This window comes from Bos taurus, chromosome 16, assembly GCF_002263795.3.
Source record: "Bos taurus isolate L1 Dominette 01449 registration number 42190680 breed Hereford chromosome 16, ARS-UCD2.0, whole genome shotgun sequence".
Classification (NCBI taxonomy): domain Eukaryota; kingdom Metazoa; phylum Chordata; class Mammalia; order Artiodactyla; family Bovidae; genus Bos; species Bos taurus.
Window position 1 is genome coordinate 69,443,080 of NC_037343.1, and position 27,833 is coordinate 69,470,912.

Here is a 27,833-nt window from a genome sequence, read left to right on the forward strand (position 1 = left end):
TAATTGGAGGAAAATTGTTTTACAATATTGTGTTGGTTTCTGCCATATAACAATACAATTCAGCCATAATTTTATACATATATATATCACTTCCTCCTGAACCTCCCTCCCCTCATCCTCCACCCCTGAAGTCATCACAGAGTGCTAGGCTGGGCTTCCTGAGTTATATAGCAACTTCTCACCAGCTATCTATTTTGCATATGGGAGTTGGTCGCGACTGAGCAACTTCACTTTCATTTTCACTTTCATACATTGGAGAAGGAAATGGCAACCCACTCCAGTGTTCTTGCCTGGAGAATCCCAGGGATGGGGGAGCCTGGTGGGCTGCCATCTCTGGGGTCGCACAGAGTCGGACACGACTGAAGCGACTTAGCAGCAGCAGCAACAGCAGCAGTGTATATATGTCAATGCTATTTTCTCCATTCATTCTGTTCTTTAGCCATGACACCAAAGCCTGATCCATAAAAGAAAAACAATTGATAAACTGAATGAAAGTGCAGACTGCAAAAAAATATTTGCTAACCATGTATCTGAAAATGAACTTATATTTAGGATATATGGAGAATTCTCAGAGCTCAACAGTTAAAATGAAAACAAACCATTCAGTTGTAAAATGGACAAACAGCATGAAGAAACATTTACCAAAGATGTGATGGCAAATGAGCATATGAAAAGATATTCACCATCACCAGGGAAGTGAAAATTAAGATTATAATGAGATTTTACTATACACCTATTCTGATAGGTGTATAGTAAAGTTTAGTTGTTAGAACAACCAAAATAAAAAAAAAATTGTAAAACTACAAAATGTTGGCAAGGTTGTGGAGAATCTGGATCTCTCACATATTGCTGGTAGGAACTTAAAATGTTACAGCCACTCTGGAAAATAGTTTGACCATTTCTCAAAAAAAAAAAAAAAAAATCCAAACCAAACCAAAACTAAAGATAAGACTTAAAGTACAATCACACCATCACACTCCTAGGCATTTATCTTGGAAAAATGAAACATGTCCACATAAAACCTATACATGATTGCTCATAATATAGTTTTATTTGTTTTTTAGTCCCAAAATGGAAACGATCAGTGCTCTACAATAAGTGAATGGTTAAACAAACGTGGTACATCCATCCCATGAATACTACTCTACAGTAAAAGGAAAGGAACTCTTGATATACCCAACAACTTGGATGGATCTCAAGGTCATTATACTGATTTTTTAAAAAGCCAGTCTCCAAAGGTCACAAGGTGTGTGATGTATTTCTGTAACAGTCTTAAAATTACAAAATTATGGAGATGGAGTACAAATGAGTGATTTTCAGGGGTTAGAAATGGTGGGGATGGGAGTGATGAGGGAGGAGGGTTTGACTAGGTAAGGGTAGCCCCCGGCAGATCTTTGTGGTGATGGAGCAGTTCTGTATCTTGATTTCCCCGGTAGTTGGTGTTTACATGAATCCACTGTATGATAAAATGATTCAGAACTATACAAACACAGGGCACCAGTGAAGTGTCCTGGTTTTGATATTGTCCTGTAATGTCACATGTAACTGTCAAAGGAAACTGGATAAAAAAAAAATCCTGAGAACTCTCTGTACTAACTTTACAACTTTCTCTGAGTCTACAATTATTTCAAAATTAAAAATAGAAGATAAAATAATGCATCTTGCAGTATGCAGCATTACTTTCCAGTGATATATGAAAACTTCAATGTCTCATCCTATATGCAGAGGGAGACGAGTCAGAAGCAGAGCTTCTTCCCTCCCCAGCCCTGCCAAGTCAGGAAGTCTGCCACATTATTAGGGCAGGCTAAGCCCTGCTGTTGAGCTTCCCTGGTGACTCAGACTGTAAAAGCCTCTGCGTGTAATGTGGGAGACCCAGGTTCAATCCCTGGGTGGGGAAGATTCCCTGGAGAAGGAAATGGCAACCCACTCCAGTACTCTTGCCTGGAAAATTTCATGGATGGAAGAGCCTCATAGGCTACAGTCCGTGAGGTTGCAAAAAGTCAGACATAACTGAGCGACTTCACTTTCACTTTCTTTCAAGCCCTGCCGTCCTACAAACAAAACAACAAATTGAAATTTTAGTATTTTAGTGTAAAACATCCTTTGCCACATATGTCCACTGATGGTAGGGCAACTCTCTTTCAGGCTGTGATCTGGGTATCCAGGCTCCTTCCATCTTGTGGCTCTGCCATCTTTAACCTATTTTCTCCATGATCATTCCTGCAAAGTGAAAGTTGCTCAGTCTGTCCGACTCTTTGCGACCCCATGGACTATACAATCCATGGAATTCTCCAGGCTAGAGAATTCATGGCTCCACTGGAGTGGGGAGCCAGTCCCTTCTCCAGGGAAGCCCGCTCATTCTTGGAGGAGAAGACAAAGAGTAGAGGATCAAGCAGGAGACTCTGGGGCTAGGCCCACATCACTCTCACATGTACTCTGTTGTCGAGAAGGTAGGCAGAATGCAGATTAACTGCAAGTGAAATTGGGAAAGACATTCTTCCTGCATGCCCAGGAATGGCATGCAGAGCTGCACTGAGGATTCTGTGGTAGAGTTTGTGTGTGGTGGGTGATGAGATGCTGCATTCCCACAGAGAGAGGTGACTTGGACAGCTTCTTTTCTTCTTCCGCATCACTCACATCTGCTAAGTCTGATCTCCTCAAGGAGGCAATCTGTGGTTGCCCGTGCCGGTCCCCGGCCCTGTCTCTTTTCCTCTCTAGGTATCTTGAGGGGTTGTCTGGAGACACTGTTTCCCCCAGCAGGGACCTCCTATGGTACCACTTCTTTACACGGTGAGTCACCATCCAGCTGACTCTGTGTGACGCTCACTCCCCTTCTGCGTCTACAGGCACACCCAAGCCTCTTTCTGTGGAGTTATGTCACCCCGCCATTTGAGACAGGATGGGGAGTCCTCTTGGGCAGGGTCCTTTGAGGTGACTCAAGCCTGAGCTGCAGGAAAACTCAGCATCTTTATTCCACCAGAAGCTGGAAGGGCTGGCTGCCCCTGTTTTGTCATGAGAGGAAGCTTTAACCGGACTCTTGTCTTAGGGCTTTTCAGGCAAGAGTCAGGCAACACAGGCTGTTTCCTCCCAAGCACTCTATCACTCTGCTCTTCACTACAGCCCATAGGGTCTCCTCACTTGGCTTGAGAAAGGAAAACCCCTTTTCTTATCTGTGTAATTGAGCAAGAAGGGGGAAAAAAATCCATCCTCTCCAGACTTACTCAACTCAGTGTCCTGGTCTCCTGTTACATATGGGCAGGAATGAGTGATGGATTGCAGTACATGTACTTAGCTTTGCCATCTGACAGCAAGCCCTGGTGCGCGACTGGACTCCTCTCTTCAGAATATGGGGCTGTTTAACCCCCGTTGTCCTCAGCTTTGAGGTCCCAGCCAAAATGCAGAGTGAACTGGGAATGTTGCACTGAATACCCTGTTAAATAACATTATTGCCTTGTTACAGGTGTTGGTCCTGAGGTTCAAAACAGATAAGGAGTTTGGGCAAAGCCCACAGCTATACAACGTATATGGATTTCAAAAGCTATAGACTATGGTGGCCAAGATACGGTAGCTGAATTGAAGAAAGGGAATGTAATTATATTTAATTTTGGTAAGTCGATGTGTTTACACAAAGTAGAGGAGAGTTGGTTTGATGTGAGTACATGTATGCATGCATGCTCAGTAGCATCCAACTCTTTGCAACTCCATGGACTGTAGCCTACCAGACTCCTTTGTCCAAGGAATGTTCCAAGCAAGAATACTGGAGTGGGTTGTCATTTATTCCTTTAGGGGAAGATCCAGGGATCAAACCCAAGTCTCCTGCATCTCCTACATTGATAGGCAGATTCTTTTCTGCCATGCCACCTGGGAAACCCAATGTGGTACTAGTCGTAGATTAGAAAGGCAACAAAACTAAGCTCTTTGAATAATTTGTTCCCATGAGTTTCTTTGCTCTCTCACTCTAACCTTCCGAGTTTCTGACACTTCATACCTCTAACCTACCCAGCAACATGGACCGACCTAAAGAATATTATGCTTAATGAAATGTCAGACAGAGAAAGACAAATACTGTATAATGCCACTTACATGTGGAACCTAAAAAATCATACAAACATGCAAAGAGACTCAAAGAAATAAACTATTGGTTTCCACAGAGAAGAGAGGACGGGGAAGGGGCAAATAAGGGGTATGGGACTAAGAGATACAAATCCCTGAGTAAGTGACAAAAATATATTGTATAGCACAGGGAGTTATAGCCATCATCTTGCAATAAGTTTTAATGGCATATAATCTGTAAAAATACTGAATCACAATGCTCTCTACCTGAAACTAAAATAATGTTGTAAATCAACTATACTTCAATAAAAATCCCTCAAATGATCATGGAAACAGCTGTGACCAGGGGGCTTTGTAAGGGAGGAAATTTGTTCAGAAAAACAATTCGAAAACTTTAACATGCGGGTTAAAAGACGCCTGCAAAACAGAACCGAACTGCCAAAGCATCACGTATAAGAACTGGAACATGCGTTTGGGGGAGGGAAGAGCAGGGACAAGGGGAGGGAGATGGAGAAGAAAGAGGGTGCATGAGCATCAAAGCGGGCACCTGGACCTGCAGAGGGGAGCCCTGGAGAAGGATTCTAAGAGCAAACGTGCCACGTTACGTGACTTGGGGTGTAAACATTGCCATCTCCCAACCTTCAGTTAAGGCTTCTGAGCCTCGATGCCTTTTGTACACACTGTTGGGGAGGAGTGAGATCAAGGACAGAGCAGCCTTTCTAAGTCCAGGTTGGTGAGGAGTCCAGAGGAGAGAAGCTGGGTAAAAAGAGGAGTAAGGTCAAGGGCTTATTGAACACAGGCTTGGAGGTCGCCGTGGTCCTGAGAGGTCCGCCCCTGGGAACGTGCAATCTTGAGGAGGGCGTTTGGCTTCCTGCAGGACATAGCATAGTCAGCTTGAGCTAATTTAGCCCAAGCCTCATGTGATGGGGTGATGGCAGCTGACATCTGGGTTGCACTCAAAGAGTCAAAAATCCTCTTAAGAATATGCTTTGTAACTCTTTCCTCACTAAACTTTTTACCCAGCTTGCTAAAAAGAATGGCTATGATACGGCTTCTACTTAACGTGCTCTCCCCAGGCTTTGTGAAGAGGCGCTCCGTGTGTATGCGTGTGTGCATGTGCTCCGTTGTTTCTGACGCTCTGCGACCCCAGCCCTTGTGAAGAGGTGCTCCGTGCGTGTGTGCGTGCTCAGTCATGTCTGACTCTTTGCGACTTCGTGGACTGTAGCCCGCCAGGCTCCTCTGTCCATGGGATTCTCCAGGCAAGAACACTGGAGTGGGGTGCTGTGCTAGAGAGGAACAAAATAAACACAAGAGAGAGAGTAAGGAAGAGAGACCCAAGTGGGGTGAGTAATAGGGTAAGCTGACCCTCAGCTCACAATAATTTAGTTTGATCAGTGAGTGAGCAAAGAGATAGTTCTGCGTGTGTGCGTGAGCACACGTGCACTGGGGAGCAGTGCTTCCCCAATTTTAGTGTGCCCACCAACCACTCAGGACTCTGATGGAGTGGACAGTGGTTGATGAGATTCTGCATTGCCAGCAGCTTGCAGGTGATACCGTGGCTTCTGGTCTGAGCAACACTGTTTCAGAGATTTTGGTGCATGAGGCAGTAACCAGCTAACCCAGAAGGACGTTAACGGGGTCAAAGGAAAAAGGGAGAGATGAAAAATACCAGAGTGTACACGAGGGGCTAAGAGTGAAGGGAAAATAGAAGGAGAGAAGATGAAAACAACCACAACAATGAGCCAGGAATCTCCAGAAAGGGACATAGGAAGTCACCAGTAACTGTTCCAAAACTCTTTGATTTTTATCTCAGTGATATACGTGGCTTTGCCCCCTATTAAGTAGCACACATTCTTTGTGTCCTAACAGTGCTTAAGTTTCAAGGCTGATTCTCTAGTCATTCGCCAGGATTTATTCATAAGAGTTATAGAACACCAGTACTAGCATCAATATATATCCCACCAGTAGGGATAGAGCCAGTGCTATGATACACCCGTTTCCTGTATGGATGGACCTTACAGTCTGGTGGAGAACATCAGACACAACACTCAAGAAATTAAATTTCAAGTCACCTAAATTAGGTATGGAGCCTAATACTGCATATTTTATATTTAAGAAGAAAATTTTCATCCATTTCACCTTTTTCCTATCATTTGTTGATTCAGGGAAGACAGACTTGTCATGATTTCATGGAGGAAGAAAGGGAAGCTCAGAGAGGTCAGGTGACTTATCCAAGGTCACGTGGCTGCTAAGCCACAGAGCCTGCCCAAGGAGTCCTCTCTGCAGAGCCTGCCCCAGGAGTCCTCTCTTCTTCCTGTTCTTTCCATTAACCTCCCCACTGAGGGCAATGAAGCTTCCCGTGTTCCACTTCACCCACCATCCTGTTTCTCTCTAGCTTCAGGAGTCAAGGTTCTCAATAGCTCAGCACTTAATTGGTTTTGAATTCACAGTTAACCTCCCTCGTTCAAAATCTAAACCAGCTAAACAAATTTCCCAGAAAACCAAAATAATCTTTAAGCAAAGTTCACTGCCGGGTCATATCTGTCTAAGTAGAAGTTGTTTTCAGGATACAAGTCATTAATAGCAGTGGCGAATAATGAAAGCCTCTTTCCAAGCTAATTTCTCCATTGCCTACTGCTTGGGTTCCAAAAAGCCCATACAGCCCAACTTCTCTAACAGATATGTATGTTTATGTGAAATGTGTATTTATACACATGTGTACATATTGAGAAGATCATTTTGCTAATCACTTGCAAAGAGCTAACAAGTTCTTCCACTAATGTCATCACATTAATTTGACTCTACTGTTATTGTAACTTTATAATGAAGTTTAACTTTAAACAATTCTGTAAACTGACAAGTTTAAAAAGGGTAATGCCACTGAATTTTCACCTACATGGCTCACACTGGGCAATGCCTGCTTACAATAACTTATAGTGTGCATACAAGTTAACTAGTCAATTGGAATTTGCTTTGGAAGGGAGTCTGGTGGTGATGGGAGTGGTGATAGAAAGGTGACAGTGAGCCAAGTTTCGCCCTTAGTGGCGTTTTCTCGTGCTCCCGTGGGACCCACCAACAGACCCGACCAGGGTCACAGTTCCCCTGTTGCCTCTTGACCTCATGGTAGAGAACAGAACCTGCAGAGGATGTGCTAGAGATTCTGGCTCTCAGTTCTTAATCCTGTTCCCATCCACCAAATACATTTCCATTTGCTCTTTAATGTTTTTTCCTCCATTTTTCCATTTCCTAGTCTTTTCATCATCTTAACACCTTCACATTCAAGAGTAGGTATGACTGAAGTAAACAGTTTAGAAAAAAACCAGATAGTGATATTTCTTTCCCATTCCCCACCTGATGAAGTACTTCTTGGAAGGATCTTCCACTTGGCTCGTCTCCTCCGGGCTCTGAAATGTATAGTTCAGAAGGGGGCAAGGTGGGGGGAGCTAAAGATGTGAATTCTTGAAAGTTGCTTGTTGCTGGAGATTTGAGGGTGCTAATCAATCCTCATTGTCATCAACAGTATCATCACCACCACCACCCATCATCATCACTACCACCACCATGACCGCTATCACAGTCATTGCTATTATTATCATCATGACCATCTCTGAGGAACCAATGGAGATGGCTCTGTTATCTACAGGAGATAGAAAACTAAGGCCTGGGTAACTGAAGTGGTGTTTTGGATAGGGGAGCCTGGTGGGCTGCTGTCTCTGGGGTCACACAGAGTCAGACATAACTGAAGTGACTTAGCAGCAGCAGCAACAATTCAGTGATAGCTGTGTGTTTGAACTTGGACTTATGACTCCTGTTGGGGAACTATGATGGAGTTGTTTGGGGATATTGTAAGGAATGTATTAAAGGTCATGTATTAAAAGAGCATGGATAATCCTGGATATCAGTCTCTGTTTTTGTTGTTATTATTATTATTTTTTTTTTTTGGCCAAGAGGCTTACAGGATCTTCATTTCCCTACAGGAGATTGAAAATGCACCCTCAGCAGTAGGCAATGGCACCCCACTCCAGGACTCTTGCCTGGAAAATCCCATGGATGGAGGAGCCTGGTGGGCTGCAGTCCATGGGGTCGCTAAGAGTCAGACACGACTGAGCGACTTCACTTTCACTTTTCACTTTTCACTTTCATGCACTGGAGAAGGAAATGGCAACCCACTCTAGTGTTCTTGCCTGGAGAATCCCAGGGACGGGGGAGCCTGGTGGGCTGCCATCTATGGGGTCACACAGAGTCGGCCACGACTGAGGGGACTTAGCATAGCATTATTATTATTATTTTTTGGCCAAGAGGCTTACAGGATCTTCATTTCCCTACAGGAGATTGAAACTGCACCCTCAGCAGTAGAAGTGCCTGGTCCTAACCACTGAACCACCAGGGAATCCCCCATTCATTGCTTTTGTTTGTCAGATGCTAATGACTCCAGAGGAGATTTAGTCAGTAGATTTCTCAAGTATTCTTTCAAAAAATAAAACAGCAAGTAATTTTAAAACTAATAACCATAAAACTTCAGTAATAAGATATCTGCTAATTTGGATAATTTATATTAAAAAATCAGACGTTTTTTATTTCGAGACAATGTCTTCTAAGCCAATTAGCAAAACAAGTTTGTAGGGGATGATGTTTAATTACCTGAGGAGCCAAACCTTATCTATACAAATATTATGTGTATGGAATGAAACATTTATAAGATTTTGTCACTTGTTCATTAAAACTAATCTCCAAAAACTCATTTGGCAACACTCTTATTTGATGGTGTTTAAATATTTGAAAAGTAAACAATTTCTTTAAAGAACTCTTCTGTAATCACTCTAGCCAGCTTTTTGCAAACTTATTTTTCCCATAAAAATCTGAAATTATAAGTGTCTAGCTTATGTGTTTTGCTTTGTTTCATTTGGGTTGATGGTGGGAGAGCTGGTCTTCTCTTGAAGGAACACGGGTAGCAAAATCAAATCAGCCAATATCCACTGATTCTCAGCCAAGCTGGGCTAACGGCAGGGCATCTGAGGCTAACAGCGGATCGAACATCAGTTTGTGCTTCTCTCCCAGTGAATATCTGGGTTTGCCCTGGAGATCCAGAAGCGACTTAGGGTGTCGAGAATATAGGTCAGCACTGCTTTATGTAACCGTCCCCCTTTTTTGTTTTCAGTTGGGAGACCAGGGCAAGGGTAACTGTCCATAGAGGTCATCCCTCCATACTGAGCCTGGGGCCCGTCCAAGGAGACAGAGTCCAGTTGATGTTGGATGTTCACTGGCTGGTGTCAGCAAATGAGAGGGAATGTGATGAAATCTCCCATTCAAGTGTTTTAAGCAAAAATGGCAGCCCAGCTATTTAGTCCCACCTTCTTTTCTGAGGAAGTGTCTAGAGCCAGACAATCTGGGTTCACCATCACTAACTATGTGATCATGGATGCGTGTGTCTCCATTTCCTCACGAGTATAAAGCAAGAATAAGGACAGCATTTACTACATAGAATTCTCATGAGGAAAAATGAGGAATGTCAGCAAAGAACTTAACACAGTGTCTTACTTGTAGCTGGTCCTTACCAAATTGTTTCTCTACCCCCAACCCCCAATACCAATAGCAACCATTTACTGAAAATTTGCTATGTGGCAGGCACCATATTAAACTTGTTATGGATATTTTATCTTGACAACAACTCTATGTGGTAGCTATTTTCACCCTCTTTTCATAGATGAGATAAGGGAGGCACGGAATTTCCGCAGCTGGGTCAAAGTGAAAGTGAAAATCGCTTAGTCATGTCCAACTCTTTGCAGCCCCATGGACTATACAGTCCATGGAATTCTCCAGGCCAGATATTAGAGTGGGTAGGTAGCCTTTCCCTTCTCCAGGGTATCTTCCCAACTCAGGGATAGAATCCAGGTCTCCTACATTGCAGGCTGATTCTTTACCAGCTGAGCCACCAGGGAAGCCCAAGAATCCTGGAGTGGGTAGCCTATCCCTTCTCCAGGGGATCTTCACGACCCAGGAATTCGAACTGGAGTCTCCTGCATTGCAGGTGGATTCTTTACCAACTGAGCTACCAGGGAACTGAGTTACAGTTGGTTTAAGGTCACACATTAATGAATGAAAGAACTGGGATTCTAACCTGGTTTTGTCTGACACAAAAACCTGTGACCTTCCCCTCCCCTCTTCACCACAATGGTGAAAACAAAGAAAACAACAATAACCTTGTCATTAGCACACTTGATGTCCCCCGAGAAGGCTGGTAGGTTATTCTGAGACCATAAACTCTAATGTGACAGAGCGGTGGCTGTGTGCAGAAGGCACTTACTTAACAAAGGCCTTCCGGTGTCCTTACGACCCTTGCTGATGACGCTCTAAGTTCCTGCCTCAGGTGTGGCGTGTAGGCTGAGACCCTGCACACAAGCACCACCTAAGGATTCCAGGAAGCTCCATGGTGGTGTGGGTGGTGTTTTGGGTTGCGGGAGACTCAGGGAGTCCCCACAAATCCTCATACACTCAATTCCATCCAGTGCTCAGGAAGAGTCAGACCACGTCACTTATTTCAAGGTCTGCTGAAACAGTGGAGTTACCTACGGATTACACCTCCCTTTTCCTGTACTTCTCTTTTTCTCTTTCAAACCACAAACAAGGAACGATTGATAGCTGGAGTGGAAAAACCCATGGTGTGGCCTCACCATGTGGGGGGGAGATCCTCCTTCCTCATCTGTTTGTTTAAAGATAAAGAGGCCCTTTCAGTCCACATGGGATCCAGCAATGCAACCATAAACTATATTAATGCATATCAGAAAGTACCTGCTTTGCTGGGCTATGTGGGGAAGGAACATAATCCCTGGGTCTTGATCGCTTTGGGCTAAGATTCGCCAAACCCTTCAATTCAAAAATGTTATTCTTGAAGTGTTTTGTTCTAGTGTCTCATATCCCATGTTTAAAATTAAAAAAAAAAAAAAATTCAGAGCCTTTTGTATTTCTAATACACATGGAGCCTGGAATTTCAGATCTGCCAATAACTCCCTGTTTCAAAGGGAAAAAAGTCATTTTTTTTTCCTTACTGGAATTTTTTCATTCCTTCCCACCCACCCCATCTCCATTTCTCATTTCCTCAGGAAACCATTTAGCTGGAGACAGAGGGAAAGTTTTCCAACACTCTTCCCCAAGCCCCCACAGACTCATGCATACCCAGAGAGCTATTCAGCACTGAGAACCTATGTTGCAATGTACTCAGCCTTGCCCCTAAAGACGTCTGCCTTTAGTTCTCTGGAGCATTTGGAAGGTCCTGTGGTGAAGGCAGTCTTCACTCTTGCTAACACTAGTCATCCTTCAGGAACCCTTGGAGGTGCTCAGGTTGGCCTCTGGGTATCTGCCCTTTGCTCCAGACTGTCAATCAAAGGGGCAGATCTAGAGTCATTATGGCAATTGCATGGTATCTCCGGACATGACCATCTCTGGGCTTTCTAAAGTAAAGGAGGGTAAGGTAGGCACTCCTGACTGATTTTAAGAGAAATTATGGGAGTATGTTGTCTTTCTTTCCATTGAACAAATGTTTGGAAATTTTACCATGTACTAAATAGTGTTTCTTGGACTGCAAGGATATCAAACCAGTCAATCCTAAAAGAAATCAACCCTGAATATTAATTGGAAGGAGTAGTGGTGAAGCTGAAGCTCCAACACTTTGGCCACCTGATGCAGAGAGCTGACTCATTGGAAAAGACCCTGATGCTGGGAAAGATCGGAGGCGAGAGGAGAAGCGGGTGGAAGAGGATGAGACGGATACATAGCATCACTGACTCAATGGACTTGAATTTGAGCAAACTCTGGGAAATAGTGCAGAACAGGGGAGCCTGGCGTGCTGCCATCCGTGGGGTCACAGAGGGTCAGACATGACTTAGCAACTGAACAACAACCACAAAAACAGTGTTTCAGATGCTGGAATATAAATGGTGAACGAGGCAAAGCTCCTGCTCTCAAGTTTACTTTCTAGCTTAAAGGGCAGGTGTGATGAGTAAAGAGGGCAAAATCAAGAGAAGATAATGCAAAAACCAAGAAAGCAAATAAATGAACAAAATACATCTCTTTCATGATGAGCTATGAAGCACTCAAATGTCATTTTCGAAAAGTGACTAATCTCCTTTCTGCCTGCAGTTCCTGGGACCCCTTCCTCTCCAGTATGATTCTGGAGTTACTGACATGCCTCTGGGCTCTGGGAGTCTTGTTGGTGGATGATTTCATCCCATCCAGAACAAAGATTCCACCTGACCTCTCTGAAGATGGAGTTCAAACACTTTTGTGAGCAGGATCTGAGGTCCATTCCACTTCACCAGCTCCTGGTCTCACTCAGTGTGCTGAGAAACAGGAGAGCAGAAGAATTCAGAATGCTCTGGAAGCCACTTTCTACTCTATGGCCACAGACAAATGAAGGGCTGTTTAAAATAGTTGAGCAACAAAGGAAAAGAAGCAGAATTATTTCCAGCTGCAACAAAAATGTTACTTTCAACCAAAAAGGAATCCCACCTTCTAGGACTCATCGGGTACGCTGTTGTGGTTTAGTCGCTCAATGGTGTTTGACTCTTTGCGACCCCATGGCCTATATAGTCCACCAGGCTCCTCTGTCCGTGGGATTTCCCAGGCAAGAATACTGAAGTGGGTTACCATTTCCTACTCCAGGGGATTTTTGCCATCAAACCCTGGGTACACTGGGGCCAAGTTAAATCTTTGTTCAAATCCCGGAAGTCACTTCCAGAGAAGGTAAGTTTTCACTTTTCATTCTGGTAGCCAACATGCCTCTTCTCAATGCATTGTATCTTTTGCTTCTTAGTTTGCATTCTTGCTTTCCCTTTGGATACAAAAGTGTTCTTAGTTGGAGGGGAGGCCTCTAAGAACTGGAGGTTGGGGAGTTTATCGTAATCTGAGGTAGAAGTCCTTCTAAGACCCAGCTTACACTCTGCTTAGCAACCACCAGATGTCAGCAACTCATCTGATTTCACTTCTTCAGCAAAGGGAAAGACGGCCTATGACGAATGACAGCCTTTGGTCGACATCAGCTTTTTCGGTTGCAGATGTAACTTCAGAAAGTTGTCTCCTCTTAGGAAAAGTGCTAATGGCTGAAGCCGGATTCCAGACTGAGGATGAAAAAGCCATTCAAACACATTCAGGTGATGGAATTCTGGGACTAACACTTTAATTTGATTTTCCTTTGTCAGCACCATTTACAGAGAGCAAAGAATTTTGTCGGGGAATCAGCAAAGATTCATTGGGAAGGGTTTTTTAAGGGCCAAGGCAACTAAATGGGTGAGTTTGCTCTTAAACTTCGTTTTTAAAGGAATTGTTCTAGACTCTTAAGAAAAACTCTGTAGGAAGGAAAAAGAAGTCTGAAAGTGCCAACTTCATTTAAAAGAGGGGTCATAGATAAGCTACTCAAAGAGCAAGTGGTCATTAGGATCAGCTCCTGTGATGGTTCTTTGTTTTGCAAAATCAGGTAACGCAGCGATCAGTACAATAAAGTGTACTGAGACAAAACGGCTTGGGCGCATTAAAAGTCAATATAGCTAAAGCTTCCTCTAATTTTGTGGGGGAAGCCTGCTCATTAGTTCCTGGGTTTCACTGTCCTGCATGATGTTCTCTTCAGGAGACCATGCCCAGGGTGCAAATGCAATAAGATGAGATTTATTAAAAAGTTCCCAGATTACCAAGAAGCCTAGTGGCCATGATTCTTTTCTTAGTCAACTTTCATTCTCCCACTTATCATTTTTATTCATCATGTTACTCTTATTGAGTCTGTACTTCAAGGTCAAGTCTGCATCACTTACTCCACTGTTGGGCAAGTCTCTGTGTGGCTAGAAGTGCGAGAAGAAAGGTCGGGTGTCCCAGTGCAAAGGCTGGTACCAGAAAATCAAAATGCATTACCATACCTCTGAAGCCTGGCTTTCATTCAGGCTGGGGCAGCAGCCTTGTGGGGGCTTTGCAAGCCACTCCCTCTCCAAGGCCAAGCATGGAAGGGATGCTGAAACCAGCTAAGGAAGGACTGGGCATGGAGGGGCTGGTGAAGCCACCCATTGGCAAAACATGGTACCACCCCGTCTCCAGTGTACTCGCCACCCCCACTTGCCATCAGCCTTCCCCATCTCTTCCATCATCACCATCACCACCACGCCCCACCCTGCCTTCCACGACTTTCCTTCCTTTGATCTTCGCCCCTAGTCTCTCCACACACTCCCCTGGAATCCCCTTCGATTTCATTTAAACTCAATTGATATTTCAAACTCTGCCTCCTTCCTAAAGATTTTACCTGGGTCTTTGGTCTTGTAAAAATCTCCCAACCCATCCACCCATTAAATGATAACTGTTTACACCAACTCCAACCCCTGGCAACCACCATTCTGTCTGTATAGACTGGACTCCCCTAAGTATCTGTGTAAGTGGGATCATGGAAGTTTTTTTTTCCTTTTGAGACCTGCTTTATGTCACTTAGCATAATATCTTCAAGGTTCATGCATTTTATAGCCTGTGTCCAAATTCCCTTCCTGTTTAAAAGCCGAAGACCTTGTAATTTATAAATATATCACTTCTGATAGATTGGAAACAAAAACAAAAACCCCTCCAGCCCGATGTCATTTCACACCTCTTCATAGCTAAGTGCTGTGGCTTCAGATATTCAGTCTTCTTAATGAACAATCTAATACTGCAGTAGTAATTACATAGGTAACAAATATAAGCCAATACTTGATATCATACATGATACATAATATATCATGTTGCCATCTACATGACATAAACCCACTTCTTCCATATTTTCTTTCAAAATAGATTGTAAATTTCTTGATATTTAAAAATGATTTTTGACCAAGTATTTCACAAATGATAGGGCATCTAAAGACACCTATTAAGTGAAAGTAAAATATTCTATTTGCTGATCTCTGTTTATGCTCCAGTTTCCAGAGCACGCGTCCTTGGAAGTAAGTTTTTAAGAAAAAGGAGAAGCAGAGCCTGGAACTCTGTGCGCCTCTCTTGTGTATTGCTCCCTTTGAGATCCTTAAATGAAGAAAGGCCCAAAGAAGTGTAGTTGGTTGTCTCCACCCCCTTTCTCTGAAGGCTGTGGTTCTTCTTGACAATGAGGAATGCCAAGCCTCAGTTCCCCGAGGGTAATTTGATCTGCTAATTATATGCAAAGACTCAGATCCCTAAAAGAGGGCTTGGCTTTGTTGTCACCTGGGAAATGTCAACAAATGGCATTATCTCCTTTTGAGCAAGCACTGTGGCTTCTGGTTGGGCAGGAAGGGTCAGTGGGGAAGCCAGGTGAGTCAGGGCTCCAAGGGTCACCAGGGACTTGGATGGGCGGGGGTGTTTAATGACATTCTCCCTATAACTATTCTTCTTGCTGAAATTTTAAACATTCATCACGGTACTTTTGCAAAGAGAATCTTGAAAGGAAAATCAACTTTCTGTTGTCTAACTTGGGACTTCCCTGGTGGCTCAGAGGGTAAAGAATCTGCCTGCAATGCTGGAGACCTGGGTTTGATCCCTGGGTTGGGAAGATCCCCTGGAGAAGGGAATGACTATCCACTCCAGTATTCTTGCCTGAAGTATCCTATGGATAGAAGAGCCTGGTGGGCTACAGTCCATGGGGTCACATAGAATCAGACACAACTGAATGACTAACACTTTCACTGTCTAATTTGGAAACATGGGAAGAGCTGTGCTAATGCTTTGATGGGCACATGTAGTACCATGCCCTTGCTCTTGTGGCTAGACTAATCCCACACCCAAAGCCAGTGGTGTGCAACGGGAGCTGCCCTTCTCTGCTTCCTGATAAAAGATGAAAGGAAATGCTGTTGGTGAAGTCCAATATGATAACTTAGTACTCGGCACCCCACTCCAGTACTCTGGCCTGGAAAATTCCATGGATGGAGGAGCCTGGTAGGCTGCAGTCCATGGGGTCGCTAGTAGTCAGACACGATTGAGCGACTTCACTTTCACTTTTCACTTTCATGCATTGGAGAAGGAAATGGCAACCCACTCCGGTGTTCTTGCCTGGAGAATCCCAGGAACAGGGGAGCCTGGTGGGCTGCCGTCTATGGGGTCACACAGAGTCAGACACGACTGAAGCGACTTAGCAGCAGCAGCAGCAGCAGCAGTAGAATATTTAAAGTTACTTGTATGGTTCACATTATTTTTCTACCAAGCAGTGCTTTCTAAATTTTTCTGATTAATTGTCTTCAGAGGACATCTGTCTCAAAGATTGATATTTCTTTATAACTTGTCAGATCTGGAGTTGGTGACCGCAACAAAAAATAAATTAAAAAAAAAACAACTTAATTTATAGGTCATATATCTAATCCAAGTGGACTCAATTTTTCCAAATGTAAACAGGTAAAAAAATACAAAAAAGCATCTGGGATATAAAAAAGCAAAAGGATACTGATACTGGAAGAACCTCCAGAAGGTCCCTGATTCTGCTCAGGGATTATTTATACATCCTGAAGGGCTTGTCTGTCATTATCTTCCCCTCAGGCAGAAGTAACCCTGCTAGGCTCTACATCCTGGCAGTTTGGAAAGACTTTGCTTTCTAGGTTCTTCTAGTTGAAGACAAATAGCAGTGAGGCAGAGATAATTGTTTACCATGCACAAAACTCTACCAAGAAGCTGGGTGAAAACTGGGAAGTTTGACTCCATTATCCAATTATTTCCAAATATTCAAGTTTGGCAATGTAGAGATTGGGTTTTTAAATTTCCTTCCAGATGAGTGATGCTGTGTGTATCAGGGTTCAATCAGGAAAGAGAATCTCCAGAGTAATTTAAGCCTGAAAAAGTTAATATAAAAATTAGTAACGACACTTACTGCTTGGAAGAAAAGTTATGACCAACCTAGATAGCATATTCAAAAGCAGAGACATTACTTTGCCAACAAAGGTCCGTCTAGTCAAGGCTATGGTTTTTCCAGTGGTCATGTATGGATGTGAGAGTTGGACTGTGAAGAAAGCTGAGTGCCGAAGAATTGATGCTTTTGAACTGTGGTGTTGGAGAAGACTCTTGAGAGTCCCTTGGACTGCAAGGAGATCCAACCAGTCCATTCTGAAGGAGATCAGGCCTGGGATTTCTTTGGAAGGAATGATGCTAAAGCTGAAACTCCAGTACTTTGGTCACCTCATGCGAAGAGTTGACTCATTGGAAAAGACTCTGATGCTGGGAGGGATTGGGGGCAGGAGGAGAAGGGGACGACAGAGGATGAGATGGTGGGATGGCATCACTGACTTGACGGACGTGAGTTTGAATGAACTCCAGGAGTTGGTAATGGACAGGGAGGCCTGGCGTGCTGTGATTCATGGGGTCGCAAAGAGTCAGACACGACTGAGCGACTGAACTAACTGACTGGGACTTCCCTGGTGGTCCAGTAGATAAGACTCCACGCTCCCTGGTCAACCCTCTCCAGTATTCATGCCTGGAGAATTCCATGGACAGAGGAGCCTGGCGGGCTATACAGCCCACAGGGTTGCATAGAGTCAAACGTGACTGAGTGACTAAACAACACCACCACCAGGGAACTAGGTCCCACATGCGGCAACTGAGAGTTCTCATGCTGCAACTAAAGACTGAAGATCCCATGTGTTTCGACTAAGACCAGGTGCAGTCAAATAAATAAATATTTTTTAAAAACAGACATTTATTTAAGAAAATATTAACTATAACAGGGTTGTTTAGAAATAAGTAAAAGTGAACTCTAAGATATAGGAATGGCAGATGTAAGGCTCAGCTCTCACACCCAGGACTGAGATAGAAGCCCTAGAAAGATCACTTGTCCCCTACTGCCCTCTCCTTCTACCCTCCTACAAGCTGAGATCTGGACATACTTGGAGAATGGACTATCGGTTGGGGCTAGAGCCCACTGGACTGAAGAGCAGTAACTGCATCTGTGGAACTGGGGGTAAATGAGTTCTCTAAATGCAGGGAACGTTGCACAGGAGGTGGAGTCTCTGGAGGCACTTCATATGAAGTCGCCTCATGCTGGGGAAGCTGCTGGATGGGAGGGGGGCATCCTGCGTCTGGCCATGCACTGAAGGAAATGGGTGCTTGAAGCCGCCTGTGCTTCAGCAGCTGGCTGCTCGCAAAGCTGCCAGTACGCCCAGAGCCTGGCACTGAAGAAGCTGCCCACTGCAGAAACTGGTGCTGGGAAAGCCAGATGCTCTCTAAGAGCCTGGTGCTGGAGCCAGTGTCCGCGTCACAGGAGCTGGCTCCCGGGGAATCCCTGCGTGCTGGAGGAATGGGACATGGAGAGCATGCTGGTGTCTCAGGCGGCTGCCGAGCCAGAACCCCAGAACCAGGAAGGAAGCCTTCTTCCTACTGCAGCGTCTCTCCAGGGCTCTCTGCTGACAAAGCTGAACACTGTGACAGCTACTGAAGGACACATATTTAAAGGGCCCAGATCTATTTTTTGCAGAGCAGACAGTGAAGGATCAATTTGGAGCTGAGAGGCAATAAATTGACAGCTGGAACATTACAGAAGAATGGTTTTTAAACTCTAGCATACTTAAACAATACCTAGAGAGTACTTGTGAAAACTTCAGCGTTCTGGGAACCCTCATCCTTGATTAGTGGGTCTAAGTTTGACTCTGAGGTTTGTAGTTTGCATAGGCATTCTATAATTTAATGAGTGATCTGCTACCATCAGTATTTACTTGGATTATGGCTGTAGTCTCTTAATTGGTGGCCCTGGTATCTATTTTTCACACAGTAGCTGAGTGTGAAATATAAATTAGAATGTAAATTGCAATTGAAATATAAGTTAGAATATGTCATTCAGTTTCTTAAATTCCTCCAGTGGGTCCCCATCTCATTACAGCAAAAGCTCCAGTCCCTACAAAGAAAGGCGTGAATGATTTGGGCCCTACGACCCCTTTCCTACTACTCACTCCCTCGTTCACTTTACCTGGCCTGCACTGGCCTTCCTATTGGACTTTGAACATCTCAGGGATTTCCCTCCCAACGCAAGGGGGCTGGGTTTGATCCCTAGTCATCAAACTAGATCCCGCAAGCTGCAACTAAGAGTTTGAAATGCTGCAGCCAAAGATCCTCCATGCTGCAGTGAAGATGGAAGATCTAGCATGCTATAACTAAGACAAAGCACAGTCAAACAAATAAATAATATTTAACAAGAAAAAAAAAAAAAGAACATCCCAGGCACACCCCAGCCTCAGAACTTGTGCTACTGTTCTTCCTTCTCTCTAGTGGGCTCTTCTCCCAGATTTCTGCAGCTCACACAATCACCGTCTTCTGGTCTTTGTTCAAATGACACTTTTTAACACACTCTTTCCTGACCCTCCCCTCTTCCCATTGCAAATTACAACCCTCTTTCCACCCCTTCATCCAGGGTACCCCTTTCCCCCTTCCCTGATGGTTTTTCTCCTTAGCACTTAGCACTGTCTAACTAACTATATTTCCACTTATTTAATTTGTTTGTTTTCAGTCTTGTCCCAGTGGAAGGTAAACTCCACGAGGAAAATGATTTGTATCTGCTTTATTCACCGTTATGCCCTCCTGGGCCTGGAACGACACCTTGGACAAAATGACTATTTTGTGATTATTTGTTGAATGAATCAATGCCGAGCACACTTTGAGAAACTTCTTTGCAGAGCATCGAGACTGTGAAGCTGTACTAATGGGCAGCCAAGGCCCATAGCGGTTCTCAAACATTTCAAAAGCTTCACATTTGCAGACACTAACCTGGACCTTTTAAAGGAGCTGCCCGTTATGAAAAAGAGCCTTCTAGAGCAGTGTAGATGCAATGGATAAAGAGAGCACTCCTGCACCTCTTCTGGCAGCTGGAAAAGCAGCCCAGTTCGTTGAAAGAGCATGTGGAGTTTCAGAGAGAGAAAACTGTAATTATTTTAAATGATGAGAAAGGTCTATATTCTTAGTCCTGTTGCTTCTGGGAAGTTTCTGGAAGCCTCTGGATTGAGAAGACAAGGCTCCAGAAACAAACAGAGCAGATCTGTCTGGGGTTTTCCCAGAGCCAACTTTTCTTGTTCTTAGAGGAAGGAAGCATGCCTATGATCGGCACTTCCTTCAGGCTCTGGAAATTGTCCTTCAGATCAAACCTCTCCTGCCCGCTCTTAACACTGAAGGACTGAGTGAATTCCAAGTGTGGCCTTGCTGAGTGAGTCACATCCCAATTTCACGTGATCTGGAACTTATATAGTCAAGGACAATAACAAGCTTGTAGATGAATTACATAAGAAGATGGCAAAAGAAGACCGAAAGGTAGATCTGGAGAGTCAAGCTGGACTCTGCAAAATGGGTTAGATGCAAAAACATAGGCTTGACACATAATATATACATGTAATTGGCAGGCCAACAGTTTATAAGTCTACCAGTCAACCCTAAAGGAAATCAATGCTGAATATTCACTGGAAGGACTGATACTGAAGCTCCAATACTTTGGCCACCTGATGCGAAGAGCCGACTGATTGGAAAAGACCCTGATCCTGGGAAAGACTGAGAGCAGGAGGAGAAGGGAGCGACAGAGGATGAGATGGTTTGGATGGCATCACTGAGTCAATGGACATGCGTTTGAGCAAACTCTGGTAGATGGTGAAGGATGGGGAAGCCTGGCGTGCTGCAGTCCATGGGGTTGCAAAGAGTCAGACACAACTTAGTGACCGAACAACAAAGATGTGTTTTTAAAATGGAATTTGACAGAAAAGGACCAGCTTGTTATTGTCAGAAGACAGTGAAAAAAAGGAGACAATTCAAGTTAATTCAGAGTTGTTGAGGTTAGTAATTGCTTGGAGTCCAAGCAGTTTAGTCCTGTTATGACTGCTTCTAACGTTAATGCTTGCTAACAAGGCATCAGTCACATACATGTTGTAATACTCTGCTGTTGTGATGAATCCTCTCCCGGGAATAGGCATGATAACCTGAGAATATTCTGCATTGTAAGTTCATGAAAGACTAGAAAATGTATTCCTTCTTCCAAGAGCTGCCAACTCATCACAGTTTGCAAGGTACATTGGGTCCTGAGACATTCAAATAGGAAACTCACCACCAATCATCATTAGCTTTTCAAAAAGTATCACTTAGGGATTTCCCTGGTGGTCCAGTGGTTAAGAATCTACCTGGCTCATGCAACGGACACAGTTTGATCCCTGGTCCGGGAAGATTCCATGTGCCTTGGAACAACTAAGCCTTTGTTCCACAGCTCCTGAAGCCCTCATGCCCTAGAGCCCATGCTCTGCAACAAGAGAAGCCCCTGCAATGAGAAGCCCAGGCACCACAAGCTGGAGCTTAGCCCCCACTTGCCAAAACCAGAGGAGCCCTCACGCAGCAATAAAGACCCAGAGCAGCCAAAGATAAAAGAAAATTAAAAAAATAAAAAGTATCACTTGCTCATCATTTTGTCACCAATATTTCAAAGATGAGAGTGAGAGAAGCCAAATTAGACTAGTAAGAACGGTTTAAAGAAGTTAATTGACCCGCTGGTGTCCCTAAGAACCGTGAGACAAGGATGGAAGGGTGTAGGCTCACGGCCTCCCATCCCCTAGGCTCTTTACCGTGACCTCTTGGTGTGTTGCACTTGCTTATATTGGTAATATATGTGCTCTCCATATTGCTAAATCCAATGGCCAATTCTCAGTCTATATCTTACTCTATCAGGAACAGCTGACAGGGTTGCTCACTTCCATCAACTTGCGAAGTTTTCCTCACCAGCCTGGCTACCCCTCTCTTCTGGTTATTTATTTATTTATTTCATTGGCTTTCCCCTCCCAGTCTTCCTTACTGTTTCCTTTTCACCTCTGTAAGGTCTTCCAACTGAAAGCAAGGTCCAAGGATTTAGGCTGTAGATCTCATCCCTGCTGTAGAAAGTTCTTCTCCCAAGTAATTTGATAGCTTACTTCCTCACTTCTTTCAAAGTCTCTGCTCAAATGTTACATTATCTGCAAAGTCCTCCCTGGCCACCCTAACAAAACAGCAATCTGTTTTAGCCAGGTTGTTCTATGCAAGTCAGGAATAATTACAAATAATAATAATGCAGTCTACACCGTGATGTTTCCCACCACTCTGTCCCCGTCACTGTGTTTCCCTCTCATACTACTCAGTTCTCTCTTTGTATTGGTTTGTCTCACTACCTGACATCATGTGTATTTGCTTGTTAATTTATTGTCTGTCTCCCTAAACTGAAATACAAGCTCCGCAAGAGTGACTTTGTCCCTGTGTTCATTGCTGTTTTCCAGTTGCCCAGAGTATCACCTGGCACAAAGTGAGTGTCCAATGAGTATCTGTTGAGTAAATGAATATACAAATAAAAAGCAGTTAGAAGTGGACTAGGACACGCATAAAGGATGGCACTGCTAGAGACTGAATGGTTGTGTTCCTCTAAAATTCGTGCGATGAAGCCTAGCTCCCAGTGTGATGGTATTTGGAAGTGGGGCCTCTGGGAGTTGAATAGGTCATGAGGGCAGAGACTTCATGGTGGCTTAGTGCTCCTTCCTAAAGAGTCCCCAGAAGGCTCCCCAGCCCTTCGTCCATGTGAGGACACAGGGAGAAGGTGGCCATCTATGAACCAGGAAGTGGGTTCTCACCAGACCCTGAATCTGCTGGTGTCTTGCTCTTCCCAACCTCCAGAACTGTGAAAAAGAACGTTCTATTATTTCTAAGCCTCTCAGCCTATGGTACTCTGTTATCACAGCCTGAATGGACAGAAGCATGCACTGAGAGTTTAGGAAGATTAGGAGGAGATGGATGCCTTCAAGAAAACAAGTTTATGAGGGAGGTGATAGCATATCTCTCCTTGCAGAACTGCAGTCAGAGGCAGGGGTCTGAGGACTTCCTGCCCAAGGCCTTTGGACCTGTGTTTAACTCTTCCCATCACTATGATCTGGACTATCATCATCATCACTATGAGCTGGACTGCAAGGAGACCCAACGAGTCAACCCTAAAGGAGATCAGTCCTGAATCTACATTGGAAGGACTGATGTCGAAGCTGAAACTCCAATACATTGGGCACCTGATGCAAAGATCTGACTCATTGGAAAAGACCGTGATGCTGGAAAAGATTGAAGGCAGGAGGAGAAGGGGACAACAGAGGATGAGATGGTTGGATGGCATCACCAACTCGATGGACATGAATTTGAGCAAGCTCCAGGACTTGGTGATGAACAGGGAAGCCTGGCATGCTGCAGTCCATGGTGTCACAAAGAATTGGGCACGACTGAGCAACTAAATAGAACTGATCACTACGAGCTGTCTTTGGACATGATATTTAACTTTGCTAAGTCTCAGTTTTTCTCAACAGTAATACAAGGATAATAATAGAATCTACTTTAGGATTCTTACAAAGAAAACTATCTTAAAAACACTTATCACAGTGCCTGGGCATAATAAGTGCTCAATAAATGTTACAGTTATTTTTGTTGTAAACAATAAAATTTAATTAGGATGTACCCTCAAAAATCAATAATGGCTAACTCGAGGCTTGGATTTGTAGATGATTTCTATTTTCTTCTTTTGGCTTCTATTTCATCATTTTTCTACAATGGATAAGCATTATTTACTACATGAAAACAAATGAGAATTATTGCTTTTTAAAAAAGAATTAGACCAATGCAGCTGTGTTTCGCTGGGGTTGGGTCAAGTGGACCAGTTTGAATGGGTTTGATGGTCTCCTCGGGTTCTTATCAGCCTTTTTATCCTGCTATTTCTAAACCTAAAGGCCAGCACGTAAGAGCCAGTGTTCCGAGGGCTAGTGTGGGAAGCAGCAAGGGTAAGAGATGATGGGAAGAGGCAGAGAGCTTAGCAAATGAAACAGGTCCAGATGCAGAAGCGAGGAGCTTCTAAGTCTAGCTTTCCATTTCATGACTTGGGATGAATGTAACTTTAGGGGCCCTGGGGAAAAAGAAAACCTGGGGAAAAAACTCCACAATCTGAAAACATGCTCTTGAGAGAAACTGGATTCAAATATGTTGAAGCTAAAGATTCCCTGGAGGGGCACTAGCCAATGAAAACAGAATATGAGCCTTGTGCAACTTTATAGTGGCATTAATTTAAATAAGATATTTTATTCAACCCAATGCACATATTCAAAATATCATTTCCATACGTAATCGGTATACAAAGATTGTTAATGAGATGGTTCACATCCTTCTTTTGTACTAAGCCTTCAAACTTCAGTGTGTATTTTACATTTGCAGGAAATCTCACTCAACTCAGGCAGGCCACCTTTCACATGCTCGATAGCTGCTGTGGGCAGTGGCCACAGTCCTGGAGAGCACAGCTCTCCACCATGCCATTGCCATTCCAGGAAGGAACATTTCAGAGGCTCAGCCAAAGCTTTCCTCTTTCTTCTATCTTATCTCTATTTCTTCTTAGAGGCCCTCAGATGTGACTGGCCATTTCCTGCCAGGATCATTCTCTGATGTTGCCAACCTTTCCCAGAAAAGGAGTGTTTCCTGGAAAAGACAGTCCCTGTTGAGAAATACTGGGGGCAGGCAGTGAGCCATCTTGAGGGCGCCCTGCGTCACTCTGCGCTGTTGGAGTCTCCGAGCACATTGGAGGGGACGGCTGGTGGCCAGCACACCTGGGCTGAGAAACCCTCAAGCCTAGCAGAAAGCCTGGGCAGAGCCAGGCAAGGAGGGGAGGCGCTGGTTGTGGTTTGGCAACCTGGCTGAGAAGGTGCCCTTCACCAGCCTGTCCTACCTCCCACTGCGGCCCCCTCCCACCCTTCTCGGTAGCCCTTGTGTTATTCTTCTCTCACCTAAAGGGGATTCAAGATAAAGAAACCCGTCTTGCCTGGTGTGGTGGCTCAAGTAACACATTTGTCAGTGTTGGAGCTGGGGTTTAAATGGGACGGCTAGTTCATTTGTCACTGGGAGGTATTTATCTGTGTTTGGAAGATTTAATTTTTCCCAATGAAGAATTGTATAAATAGGTCTAATGAGGCTTGAGGGCTCTCATTTGCTTTCAGAGTTTCCTGCAAGCTGCCTCTCGCGGTTCTGTGCTGCCCAGCACGTGGGGGACGAGGCTTAAGGCCAGCGCCCTCCTCATCCTGCAGGGCACTCGTGGCCTTGAGAAGTCCAAGTCTTCCCATTCAAGGGCTTATGTTTGGGGACGTTTAGTTAAGATAATTTCTTTCTTTATACGTACGATAATCTGCATAATCTTTTGTTTGAATGGCTGGCAAAGTGGTCTCTAGATGAAAGAGAAGGGCAGAGTTAATATCTATGAAGAGAAGAGTAACACTGGGGAGCTGAGTGCTCCGAAGGAGATCCGCCTTTCCGTGGAGGTGGTGTCTGCTACCAGCTCTCCCAGTTTCTTTCTTTGTTTTCTGTTTGTTTTGTAATTGTATTTGTCTATTTATTGGCCATGCTGTGCAGCTTGTGGGATCTTACTTCCCCAACCACAGGTTGAAGCCAGCCCATCGAAGTGAAAGCTTTCAGTCCTAACCACTAGACTGTCAGGGAATTCCCTCTTTCGTTGTTTTATTGAGACAGTTTCTAATTCATGGCCAGTGTTAGTCCCAGCAGTATGTGTGTGTATGTGAATGTTTGAGGGGAGGGGGCGAGGGTAGAGAGAGTGAGGAGAGAGAAGTAAGTCTGTGATACTGAAAGCCTGGGGAGAGAGACAGAAGGGGAAGGGAATGGGGAAATAGGATTTTTAAAAACTGTTATTTTATTTATTTATTTTTTTTACAAAAAGGAAGATAATGAGGAAAGGAGATGAGACTAAGAAGATGGAGGAAGGGCAAAGTGGGGATTCAGAGAGAATATCAATGATGTCACTGCTGGGAAAGGCTCCCCAAATCAACCTTTTGTTTCATAGCTGGGGAAACATAGGCAAGAGTATTTGCGCCATGGAAATAGGCTACTGTATATTAAAGCACTTTGTTTTTCCTTGACAAGTCAGTCTTTAGACTTTACCAGCACACAGATGGGACTGACCTTTCTCTTTAATTTAGATGTACTCTGATTTGTCTGAATTTTGAGCATATTATTCATTCGTGCAGCAACTACTTGAGCTAGAGTTTGAGCCTACTCTACATGAGGGCTATGGATAGGGTTGCTAGATAAAATAAAAGACACTAGTTAAATCTGGGGGCTTTCCTGATGGCTCAGATGGTCAATAATCTGTCTGAAATGTAGGCACCGCTGGTTCAATCCCTGGGTCAGGAAGATCCCCTGGAGGAGGGCATGGCAACCCTCTCCAGTATTCTTGCCGGGAGAATTCCACGGACAGAGGAGCCTGGTGGGCTATAGTCCAGGGGGTCACAAAGAGTCGGACACTACTAAGCGACTCACACTTTCACTTTCAGTTAAATTTTAATTTTAGATAAACAGCAAATAACATGTTTTCCTATAACTAGGTAGTATGGAATATTTGGAATGTGCTTATACTAGAAAAATTAAATTTAGCTGAATGTCCTGTATTTTTATTTGCTAAATTTGTCAACCTTAGCTTTGGAGAATCCAGATACATAAGATACCATTCCTGCCTTGTTGTTTATGACCTAGTAGAAGTATCAACTTTATGAAATTTGAAGTCAGGAGATTAACCTGAGTCTTTTGACACTCTGATCCTTGTCTTCATCATTATTACCATTTATCCTTTATTTAAGGATAAATGGTGATGACATTTGTGTGCCTGAATGCTAAGTTGCTTCAGTTGTGTCCGACTCTGCAACCCTACGAACTATAGCCTGCCAGGCTCCTTTGTCCATGGGATTTTCCAGGCAAGAATACTGGAGTGGGTTGCCATTTCCTCCTCCAGGGGATCTTCCCCACCCAGGGATTGATCCCACGTCTCCTGCAGCTCTTGCATTGCCGAGAGATTCTTTACCTCTCAGCCACTGGGGAAGCCCATTTAATGTTTATTGAGCACTTACTATATGCTTCTTTCTACTATATGCTAGGCATGAGTCCAGATTCTGGGAATTCAGCAATAACAAGCACACACATCTTTATTCTCACAGAGCATCCCTCTGGTTTTGAAAATACAGTAAAGAAGATAAAAATGTAAAAGTCATCATATATTAGATACCGGTAGACAGTATATCAGACAGCACTGTGGAGACAGATAAACTGGGGAAGGGACCTGTTGGAGGAAAGGCAACCAGTCTTTCTAAAAGAGTGTTCCAGGTAGAGGGAACAGCAAGTACAAAGACCCTTGACTTAATGCCAGCCATGTGCCAGGCGTGCGCTGAAAGCACTTCGCTTTGGTGATCTCACTCGGTCCAGCCAGTGGCCCTGAGTGGCAGGTATTATCATTCCCCTCTTACTTGGGAATAAACTGAGACTTTTTGGAGAGGTTAAATCTCTTTGCACGAGGTTACCCAGCTACTCAGTGGCAGAGCCTGCGTCTTCCTCAGGACTGGCTGGGAACCCCTGGGATTTTCTTTCCCAGTGAGAACAAGTTTTAGAAGAGCACTTCTGAACCCTCTCCACTCCCAACCTGCTCTGGCTCTGGGGAGGGCCAGGGGGTGTGGTTGGGGGGGGATAGGGCGGGGGGGTGGTTCTGCAGCAGCTCTGAGTCTTCCCAGCCTGGGCCGAGGGCTGATGCCCATAGTCCCTGAAGTGAGTGGGCAGAGGACCACAGGACCATCCTCCTTCCACGTGGTGGGCCTTGGTGCCACACGGCACAAGGGCATGAGGTGTTCTCTCTGCAGTCTCTGTCCCGTGCCCCCCCCCCAGAGGGGCAGAGGAGCCCCTCGCAGGCCTCCTTGGGCCCTGTGTCCGGGGGTGGGGGGTTTCCCGCAGGATGGCGAGGGTGGCACCTCGCCTCCCGCGTGGCTGGCTCAGCGCGCTTC